This window comes from Haemaphysalis longicornis, unplaced genomic scaffold, assembly GCF_048455015.1.
Source record: "Haemaphysalis longicornis isolate Haplotype H1 unplaced genomic scaffold, Haemaphysalis longicornis Haplotype H1 scaffold_11, whole genome shotgun sequence".
NCBI classification, from domain to species: Eukaryota; Metazoa; Arthropoda; class Arachnida; order Ixodida; family Ixodidae; genus Haemaphysalis; species Haemaphysalis longicornis.
In genome coordinates, this window is record NW_027526214.1 from 36,446,158 (window position 1) to 36,457,357 (window position 11,200).

Consider the following 11,200-nt stretch of genomic DNA (forward strand, 5'->3'; position numbering starts at 1 on the left):
TATGTCACAGTATAATGAAGCAATTGCCATCCAAAATATGTTATACTGAAAGGATTGCGCGAGCAATCTTGGTTCCGAGTTTTCTAAACAGAAATATTTTTTACAGATGAAATCGACTAAACAAAGTTTTATTTATATCATACGGAGCTTGTCTGTAACGAATCGCCAAGAACCAATAAAAAGTTGTACATCGGTACTGTGTTAAAATAGATAAACAGTTCACCAGTACACGCAAAGTATTCAACTTTAGCAATGTGCCGAAGTGCTTTTTTCTGAAGCATATCAAATTGTTTGTGCTTGGTATTTGTGGTAGATCCCCAGAACAAAAGACAATTTAGATGAAGCAAGAACAGCGAGTTGTAAATTAAAAATTTGATTGCACTGGAAGGAAGTAACGCATTTTGGCATACACACAGACACATTTACCCAGATTGCTTACATAAGAATCCTACGTGAATATCCTGTTATCAATTCTTGTGAAAGTATACACCAAAGGTTTTTACACAATCCGCAAGCACAATAGCAGTGTTACTGAAGTGTAACCGCAGGCAAGATAAATAGAAAGTTGTCGCGTGTAATATAAAATCGTATCTGTCTTTTTAGTATTATTAAGAAAGGAATTCACTTCACTCCACGTTTAAAGGCACTGTAGTGAACTGTTCACAAGTGGAATAAGCTCTGAAGATTGCTACCAGTAAAATCGAACTTGGGTTATCTGCGTAGATTGCATAATTCGGAATATTAATATTTCTTATTGCGTCGTTTATGTACAAGACAAAAAAGAATATTAATATTTCTTATTGCGTCGTTTATGTACAAGACAAAAAAGAATGGCCTAAAATGCTACCTTGTGGGACTCCAGAGGCAATTGACCCAAATAGAGATTTAAACTTTGCTACTTTTAGGCACTGTTCACGATACGCCAAATATAATTTATTAAGAATAAGTGGAATGTCACAAATTTTATATAGCTCAGCATTCTAAGAAGCGTGTTGTGGCTGAGACATCCAAACGCTTTCGAGAAATTCCCAAAGACACCAATACAGAAGTCATTATTATCAAAGAAGTTGAGATATACCTCTTTCTGGGTGAGCAGTGCGGCCTCAGTTGATCTACCTTCGAGGAAAGCACACTGCGATGATGACAATAAATTACATTTAGAATGAAAAATCAAGGGTATATGTTATCTCAGAATTTTAAAAACGTTGGTAATATTGAAATGAATCTGTAGTTGTTCCTTTTGTTTCTATTTTGTTTTTGTACGATACTTTCTTTATTGACTTTTGCATCGTTTTTGGTATGCATCCTGTCGATAAGCCTAGGCTATATATCTGTGACAGACAGGTGCAACGATGCGAATAACATTTTTGGTAGGTACGATTTTAATGTTGTCTGTATCACGTACAGTGCTATCGTTAAGTGTCGAAAAAATAAACAAACTTTGTGTTCATGTATAAGCTGTAGGAATAAATTATAAGGGTGCCAGGTGAACGAATATTTTATTTTAATCCCATTTAATAAATGTCCTCTTAAGTACAAATTAAAAAAAACAATAAACAAAATCGAGGGCAAAGCCCACACCAACAAAGCTATCGCACGCTTATACTAATTCACAATAAATAAATCAGGCACTGGGCGGAAAATATTTTTACAAAAAAGCGGAATTGATGTTCATTCAAAAAAACGAAAAAAACGTGAACAGAACTCACACTCCATATCCAAGAGAGCTACTGTCTTCATTCACACCAAAATAATCTTATTGTCACGAGAGGGACTGATGGTTGCCAAACCGAAGCCTAGATTTCAGCAGTATAGAGCCCACACACCGTAGCGAGCTCGCAGACAGGAAGTCTTCTTCCTCAAGTCAGGCCCCTGGCTCTGCCTAGTGGTCCTGATGGTTTCCAAGTAGTCGCGGGATGCCCTTGCCAGCGTAGTTACCGTTTATAATGTGTCCCTATTCCTCTCCTTCAAAAACCAGCAACTCGACGCGAAGGAGAAGTGTAAACAATAAAAAAGAGGGGTTTAACCACAACATAGTTGCTAGTCTGGTTCCGACACTTCTTCACAGTCATGTATGCGTCTTTGCAACTCCTCCAAGAGTAGGATTGCAATTTCAGCAGCCGGAAGTCCACCAAGCCCGTTGAACGAAAATCGGCACTCAACGTGAGTAGTACAACTTCATCCTGACCACATGAAGAAGTTCTGGAAGGGCCCTCCGTCAAGTTCGAACAGATGCTCTGGGAACTACCTGGTACGTGACCACACGCTGAACTGGGTACCAGTGGACACCAGACGCCGCTCCGCCCCCCGGCGAGCCGCGTCAGCGCACCTCCCCAGAGGGAAAGAGGCGAACCTCTTTCTCGCCTCTGGAAAGGTGATGTTCTCGGTTACCTTAATGTTTATGAAAGTTGACGCACAACTTTCTAGGGGCCGCAGTAGCAGCGGTACTGTTTTTAGGATCTCCTCGAAGGCGCATCATACCAAAACCTGGTCTCCAGACCGGTAAACCACCTCTCCTTGCGGTTGTTATATGGGATGCACCGGATTTTTTGTTGGTTTCGTATTCTACATAGCGTGAGGTGACGAACGCCATCGGCGGGTCTAGGGAATTCTCGATGTTTTAAGGTTGGTTCTTCAATTCTATTCGGCAGAAGCATCAAATCAAGCATTGTGGAGACCTTCCACCTATCAACGAGAGGAAAAGGAGTGAGGCCAGTTGTTTCCTCAGAGCCCTGTTGTATGCGAATACAACGTAGTGTAGTACCTCATCCCAGTTGTTGTGGTCATATATAAATTGTTGTGGTCATATATAAGATACATATAAATTATATCAGTGGTGCTCATGTTGCGCTGCTCATTCACACCCTTTGTTTGCGGATTGTATGCTGTTGTGAGGCAGTGGTCAATGTAAGTTTTATTAGTTCTTCAGTAAGCGCTGATGTAAACGCAATTCCTTGGTGAGTAACGACGACCGCTGAGACACCATGGCGACCATGATACTATGTAGAACAAACCTCCCGAATTCCGCTGATGTTCCTCAGGGTACTACCATTGCTTCGCAGTATCGTTTAACAATGTCGGTAGTGACCCCAACCCACTTGTTTCAAGCTGACGAGAAAGAAAATGGCCAAGTAAATCCCTCAAGATCTGTTGAAATGGCTGGTTCAGGGGATCGATAGACTGTAAGAAGGTGGCTGGCCGAGTATATAGAGATTGGCGGTTCTCGAAATCCCGCCACGTTGTGACGTAGTCTTTCATTTCCGCGGCCAACTTTCGCCAGTAGTACTTCTTGCGGGCACACCATTGGGTGAGCGAAAAGTGCCCCGCCGAGGTCTCGTTATGGCGAGCGTTTAGAACTTCGCCACGCAGGCTTGTCGTTACAATTAGAAGGTGTTGGAATACTATTTGAGGGCAACCCCTTTTTTAAGAGCATGCCCTCCCGGAGAACGAACGGTGATAGTGATGATGATGATGATGATGGTTGGTGTTTCATGACGCAAGGCCAACGAGGGCAAAGAGCGCCAGAAAGGAAGTTATATAATGAAGCGAGGTGATTACTACAAAAAGGTAGGTATAAAAACATGTAAATCGGACATAGTAAAATCAATTAGGGTAATTGTGATGGGTGGTGTATAGGGCCAGATTTGATTATGCGGGATATGAGATAAGGTTTAAAAACTTAACAAATGACAAATATTCCAACACACGTTTCATAGAAACACTGGCATCGTCACCTAGAAACAGCGATGAATGTAGTGGGGTATGATGTCTGTAGAGTTCTCTGAAGTGTTTGTGTCGTGTTGTGTGAAGTGCCTTGCATGTTATTAGTATGTGGAATACGGATAGGCCCTCCCCGCACGTGCTACACAGGGGTCTTGGAGATCCAGTGAGCAGGTGGGAATGTGTTGCATGCGTGTGGCCTATCCGTAATCGAGCCAGGGTAACTTCGTTGTGTCTGTTGTGAGTATCAGTGGTGTATGCTCCCAAGAGTGCCTTTATAATGTGTAGTTTGTTGTAAGTCTGTTGATTCCAGTGTGCTTACCATGTTGTGCGAAGGTGTTGTCTGATGTGTGATTTGAGGTCGGTGTAGGGTATTGTTGTTATGTCAACGGTAGTTGTATGGGCAGCAGCGGCCGCCATTCGGTCTGCGGTCTCATTACCTGGAATTCCAGAGTGCCCTGGCACCCAGCACACGGTCACCTCAAGGTTTAACGCATGCACAGACATAAGAGTACTAATGAGAGCATTGACCACATGGTTTTTCGACTTCTGTGAGCATAATGTACGCACACCACTTAAAGAATCAGCATAAATTACAGATTTCGGAATTTGACTTACAACAATATACAACAAGAAGTAAGCCATAGGCCTCTGCCGTAAAGATACTTGTATTTCTATTCATATTTCTACAGACATTAAAGGTGCCACCATGCGCCGCACAGGAAACAGTTGTGGCAGTTTTTGAAGCATCCGTGTAAAATTCAGCACACTTATATTTGTGCTGCAGGGACAAGAAATGTTGTACGATCGCGCTTCTAGGCACTCTGTTTTTCTCGACACTTATAAAAGGTACATCACGATATCGGTCGAAGCTGCCACGGTACTAGAAGTTCAGTTGCGGAGGTTTCGATTGTGTCTGAGAACATGACATCAAGTTGTGACACTTCTTCTCTTACTCTGAAAGCGAAGGGAGCAGAGACTGATGGACGATTAGTAAGAAGTTGAGATATGGTTGTATCATAAAAAACTGATGTAAAAGGATGGTGAGGCATTGATGAGATTTTAAAAGCATAAAGCAGGTCTGTGTAGGCTCGCTTACGTTCTAGGCTCCATTTGTTGCACTCTACATACAGACTTTCGACTGGACTAGTCCGAAAGGCACCACATGACAAGCGAAGCCCTAGATGAAGCACAGGGTCCAGCATACTCAGGGATGTTTTAGTGGCTGACCCATAGACAACGCTACCATAGTCCAGTCGTGAGCCTATCAAGCTGGTAAAAACACGTAAAAGAAGCTGTTTGTGAGCACCAAAAGAAATGTGCGACAGAACCTTCAGGATACTCATTGTTTTTAAGCATTTATGTTTTAGTGGTTTTATGTGTGGGATAAATGTTAGCTTTTCGTCAAAGATTATACCTAAAAACTTGTGTTCTTTCTTGACAGAAATCGAGACACCATTGAGATGAATGTCTGGATCCGGCCGGATGCCACGCCTCTTGGAAAACAAGACACAAGTGCACTCCCAGGATTAAATTTAAAACCGTTGCTTTCTGCCCAACAAAGCTAGCTTGTTAACACAAAGCTGGACTTGGCGCTCGCAGACAAACAGGTTACAAGACTTAAAGGATAATTGAACGTCGTCTACATAAATGGAGCAGGAAATCGATGGTGGTAGCGCCTTCCGAGGAGAATTCATTTTTACAATAAACAAAGTGCAACTCAAAACTCCACCTTGCGGCACGCCGTTTTCCTGCACATGAACCCTAGAAAGTGCAGTTTCAACTCGCACGCGAAACGTTCTTTCAGACAGGTAACTGGCAAGCGTGTTCATCATGTTACCCGACATGCCAAAGGACTTCAAGTCGCTAAGGATGCCGTACCGCCAAGCAGTATCGTACGCCTTTTCAATATCAAAGAAGACTGTCATACAGTACTGCTTGTGGAAGAAAGCATCCTTGATATAAGACTCTAACGCAACGAGTTGATCGTTGGTAGATCGCTTTGCCCTGAAGCCCGCCTGGCAGCTCTCGATAAGACCATTGTACTCTAAGAAGTACACAAGTCTCCTGTTTATCATCTTCTCGAAGAGCTTACACAGGCAGCTTGTCAGGGCAATGGGGCGATAACTGGCCGGAGAGAAAGGGCCCTTCCCTTCCTTTAGGAGAGCCACTACTATGGCCTCCCTCAAAGAGCGTGGAATATGCCCCGAAAGCCGTATTTTATTGTAGAGGTGAAGAAGTGCTTCAAGCGTGTCTGCATGTAACTGTTGTATCATTGTGTATGAAATCCTGTCTGCACCTGGAGCTGAAGGTTTACATGTACGGAGTGCGACCTTCAGCTCATGAAGTGAAAAGGGGGTGTTATAGGATGAGTTCGACCTATTAGTGTCTCGCAAGATCTTCTTCTCACATGATGCTTTGTGTTTAATGAAAGTGTTGGTGTAGTGTGCTGAGCTGGACACGTGTTCGAAGTTGTGTGCAAGCGTGTTGGCCTGGTCTGCGAGTGTGTCCCCTGTTATGCTAACCAGGGGCAGGCTGTGTGTCTGTTGTCCTTTTAGCTTGTGTATTCGTGTTCAGACTTAGTGAGTGTCGGTGTATAAGTTGATGGAAGCGAGGAAGGCGCGCCAACTCTCCCTTTTTGCCTCACGACGCACACGCTCCTTTAGAGCCTTTGCCCGTTTAAAGGAAATAAGATTATCTGGCGTGGGGTACCGGCGAAGGACACCCCCGCCTTGTTCTGGGCTTCCCGCGCCCGCCTACAGTCCTCGTTCCACCAGGGCCTCCTTGGGGTGCGGGACGCACTGGAGGCCTGGGGCATGGACTTTTCGGCGGCGTCGAGTATGTGTGCCGCGACGAGTTGGGCTGCCTCCTCCACGTGTAGGTGCTTTATGGTTGTGTGGTGCAGTTTAGATGTTTCTGTGAATGTACTCCAGTTTGATTTTGATTCATTAAACCTGTTATGGGAAGATGGACTGCTCGGCACTATACCTATATAAGTTAATGAAGTGGGGAAATTGTCACTACCATATGGGTCTGTGCCCACACCCCACTCAAGACATGGAAAGAGAACTGCGGAACCAATCGCCAAGTCAAGATTAGAGTATGTATTGTGTCCTAGGATATGGTATGTAGGCTGTTTTTGGTTGAAGAGGCAAGCTCCGGAGGATGTAAGAAACGTCTCTATCAGGCGACCTCGGGCATCCGTTCTGGAGGAGCCCCAAAGAGAGTTGTGCGCAATAAGGTCGCCTGTTAGTATGTATGGTTCGGGCAGCTGGTCGACCAGCGCCTCGAATTTAGAGCTCGAAAGTAGCATGATCAGGAGGAATGTAGATGGAGCATACCGTTATCAACGTATTAAATATTATCGTACGGATCGCTACAGCCTCGAGGACAGTGTTTAAAGAGAGAGGGTGGCATGCTAACGATTTCCGGGCGATAATGGCCACACCTCCTGAAGAGTGGGTGCAGCCAACCCTGTCCTTTCTGAATACCATGTACCTATTTAAGAAATTTGTTTGTTTAGAACTGAGGTGCGTTTCCTGCAGACACATGATACTTGGCTGACTGGCATGCAGAATCTCATACACATCGTCAAGATTTTTAAGGAGGCCTCTGCAGTTCCATTGAATGATGTTTTCTGTTCCCATTATTTAAATTTAAGAATGACTGGAGTGTGTGTGTTCGTGTGTGTTCGTGTGTGTTCATGTGTCGTCTTTCGGGGCTGTTACTCTTGGATTAGGCTTTTTAGGCCTTTCTACTGGCTTGGCCGTCGGAGGCCGCTCCTTGCGCTGCGTTGCAGGGAGGAACGTCCCGACATCCATTCCGTCGTCGGATGTCCGAGGGGTGCCCGACGAACCAGCCCTTCGTTTGAGCCGCCACCGCCGCGGGCGTTGGGGACGCCAAAAGTGGCACGGGTGGTGCGGTGGCGGTGGGAGCCGATGCTGGGCCCGTGGTGTCCATCACCTCGGTACCCTCCAACGCACTGGAGGACGGGGATACAGAGGCGGGAGCGGCACCGGTCCCGACAGTTGTGGTTTGCGCCACAACCGCTGCTGCCTCAGCAAGCGGCGTGGTGCCGGGTTGGGCTGCGTGCGGCAACCCAGCGGGGGGCTGGGGCGGGACCAGGTCAGACTCGCTGAACTCGGTCCCTGTGGACACCAGACGCCACTCCGCCCCCAGGCGAGCCGCGGCAGCGCACCTCCCCAGAGGGAAAGAGGCGAACCTCTTTCTCGCCTCTGGAAAGGTGATGTTCTTGGTTACCTTATTGTTTATGATCTTTTTTTCCAGTTGGAATTTTTCGCACTTGCTGGAGTATGCCGCATGCGGCCCCCCGCAGTTTACACAAGTGAGGGTTTCGGATTGGCAGTTGTCACTAGGATGATCGTGCGCCGCGAATTTTGCACACGTCGTTCGGCCACGGCAAGAGTTCGTACCGTGCCCGAACCGCTGGCACTTAAAACAGCGCGTGGGTTCGGGATGTACGGACGTATTGAGCACCAGATAAAACCTGCATATATATGTTGTGGGAGAACTGCGCGGTCAAAGGTTAAGATGGTGTGCTTGGTGGGAATCTCCTTGTCGTCTCTACAGATAGTGATGCGTCTCACGGCAGTGAGGCCCTGATCCTTCAAGCCGGCAAAGAGATCCGCATCCGTTTCGTTCAGGAGGTCTGTCTCGGATATCACACCCTGCGAGCTGTTGAGGATCGGATGGGGTGTGACCCTGATGTCGAGATCAGCCTGTCTAGTCTGAGCTAGAAGCTTTGCAGACTGCTGCTTGTCATTTATTTCAATTAGGAGTTCACCAGACCTTTGTTTTTTGCCCCTAAACGATTTTCCTACTATTGCTTCAAGATACTTGGCGATCAAGAAGACTGATTGAGATGCAAGAGGGTGGGTTGGATTGAGGGATTCCGTGACAAGAAATCGAGAAAAATGGCCCGGTTCAGGAAAGGTTAATGACGGCAATGGAGGAAAGGATACTTCGGTGCGGCCCCTTTTCAGGCACCGATCACGGTTGGGGGGTTTTTAGACACTACCATAAAGCATAGTATCAAAGCAGGGAGACGGGGGTACTTTCTCCTTTGACCTTACCCTGGTAGTCAAAGAGGTCCCGGAGCTCCCTGCCTGGTAGACTGGCAGGGAGCCCATCGGCCGGAGCTTGACCAAGGCTCCGACGGCCACCGTTTACGGCTTCTACCCTTCACCTTTAAACACCTCTCCACGGTTGGACACGGCTTATGTTCGGAGCTCGGGGTCCGCGGTGTCGCTGCTCACCGTCACCATGAATGCTCAAGGTGCCCCGTGTTGGGCGAACGGTGAAAGTGAGCGCATAAAAAGTCGTAGGCTGAGCGCGCTACATCTCTTAAGGTACTCAAGGAGTGGCTCGAGATCCGAGTCTTCTCTCTGTTGGTGGGCAAGTTCTATAGCTTTCAATGCTACGAGGAACGTATTGTCCTCTTCGGAGTCACCACGATTACGCTCAAGACGAGTTCGCGACAAGCTGTAGCGAGCTGCCCTTGAGCATAATCCAAAATGGTGAGCTCGAACTCCTGAAGCTTCAGGCTCCACTGCACAAGGCGTCCCGACGGTTCCTTGAGACTAGCCAGCCCACACAAGCAGTGGTGGCCGTAGAATGGCTCTGGACTGTTGTAGTTGTACACCTTCCATGAGAATCCGCTTGAAAAAAACGAACACAAAAGGGAGAGGGAGATACACGATACACTGCAGTTGGTCATAACGAGGCAAAATGTCCGATTGTACGAGTTAAGTCTGAACTTGTATTCGCCCGAATTACCGCCAAGCACCCCTTTTCTGTCGTTGAGTAGTTTCTCTCCGCCCGTGACAAATTGCGACTTGCGTATGCATTAACTCGCTCAACTTCCCCTTGCCACTGTACTAAACCGGTGCCGGTGCCAACGTTCAATGCATCGGTGGGCAGCTTCGTCTAAGCATCTTGGTCACAATCGCCAAGTGTAGGGGTTGTCTTCAAGCTCTTCTTAAGCTCCGCGAAAGCTATGCACTGCTCTTCTTCTCAAACCAAAGGTACGTCAACAGTTGTCAAGTGAGTTAGGGGCTCCGCCGTTTTTTTGAAAAGTTGGCCACAAATAAGCACAAAGACCCAGAAATCGGCAGATGATACGTTTGTAAGTTGGCGTTGAGAACGAGCTCACCACAGACGTCTTCTCGGGGTCTGGGCTAAGACCCTCAGAGCTCAACACGTGTCCAAGAAACTGAACGAGTTTTGAAGGCGAAGTGGCACTTTTCCCGGTTGAGGAAGAGACCGGCTGCACGGATTGCGTCGAATACTGCGAAGGAGCGTTCGAAATGTTCATCAAACGTGTCAAGAAAGGCGCCTACATGATCCAAATAAACCAGACAGTAGCGCCATTTGGGATCAGAAAAAACACTGCCCATTATTCGCTGGCATGTGGCACGTGCAGAGCAAAGGCCATATGGCAACATTTAAACTCGCAAAACCTGTCAGGGGAAATGACGGCAGCCTTTTCACGGTCTCCTTCATCTACTTCAATCTCCAAGGCAGTCTTCGGTACTTGGCAATGAATACATCCTTTTTGGTTATTTTGTCAAGTCTTCGGTAGTCAACGCAGATGCGGAAGCTCCTGTCTTTCTTAGCAACGAAAACGACAGGTGACGTCCACGGACTTTTAGATGGCTGTATCACGTCATCCCGCAGAATCTCCTTGACTTGAAGTTGAATGGCCTCTTGCTCTTTTGCGGACACCCCGTATGGGTATTGACAAACAGGTCTCTCTTTGTCTCCGGTTATAATGTGTAGTTTAACTAGTCCAGTGTGCTTTATATTGATCGAGGGAGCAAAGCAGTCACTCAACGAGCTGATGAGACCCTGGAGTAAGTGTTCCTGCTGTTGGGTTAGGTTGGTGCTAATTTCAACAAGACTGGTAGGCTCATCAGTCGCGGTAACTGTAGAAATATGCAGGGCTTCTTGTAGACCTTGTGCTAATCAGCTCTGTATGGCAGCTATTTTATTGATTCCCACTATTTCTACGAGATAAGCCACAGCTGGGTCTTGGATTAGTTCTGGATATCGACCACTCCCCAACCAGCGCCGATCTCTCATTGAAACAGAAGGCACACGTTAGTTTCGGCAATGCAGCAGGTAATGCCACTGTCACACTTGGCAGAAACCAACACACTTGCTCGGGTATGGGGCAGCGCCACGTGGCTATGGCGAAGGCGTAAAGCCAGACAACGCGGCTCTGCTTCAGTTTTGACAGCTCGGTTGGTAGAAAACGTGAAAAGAAGCTCTCGCAGGACGATGATGGCGCAATACTCGTAAAGAAAGCCTAGTCCGAGAATTAGTTGCTCTGAACCCTCCCTCAGGACAAGGAAGAAGGCCGTGAAATACGGCTCTCGTATCCTAATTCTGGTCGTGGTAACTTTAACTGGTGTAAGGGCGGGGCCTCCAGCCGAGCCAATCGGCGGGCCGCTCCATGGTG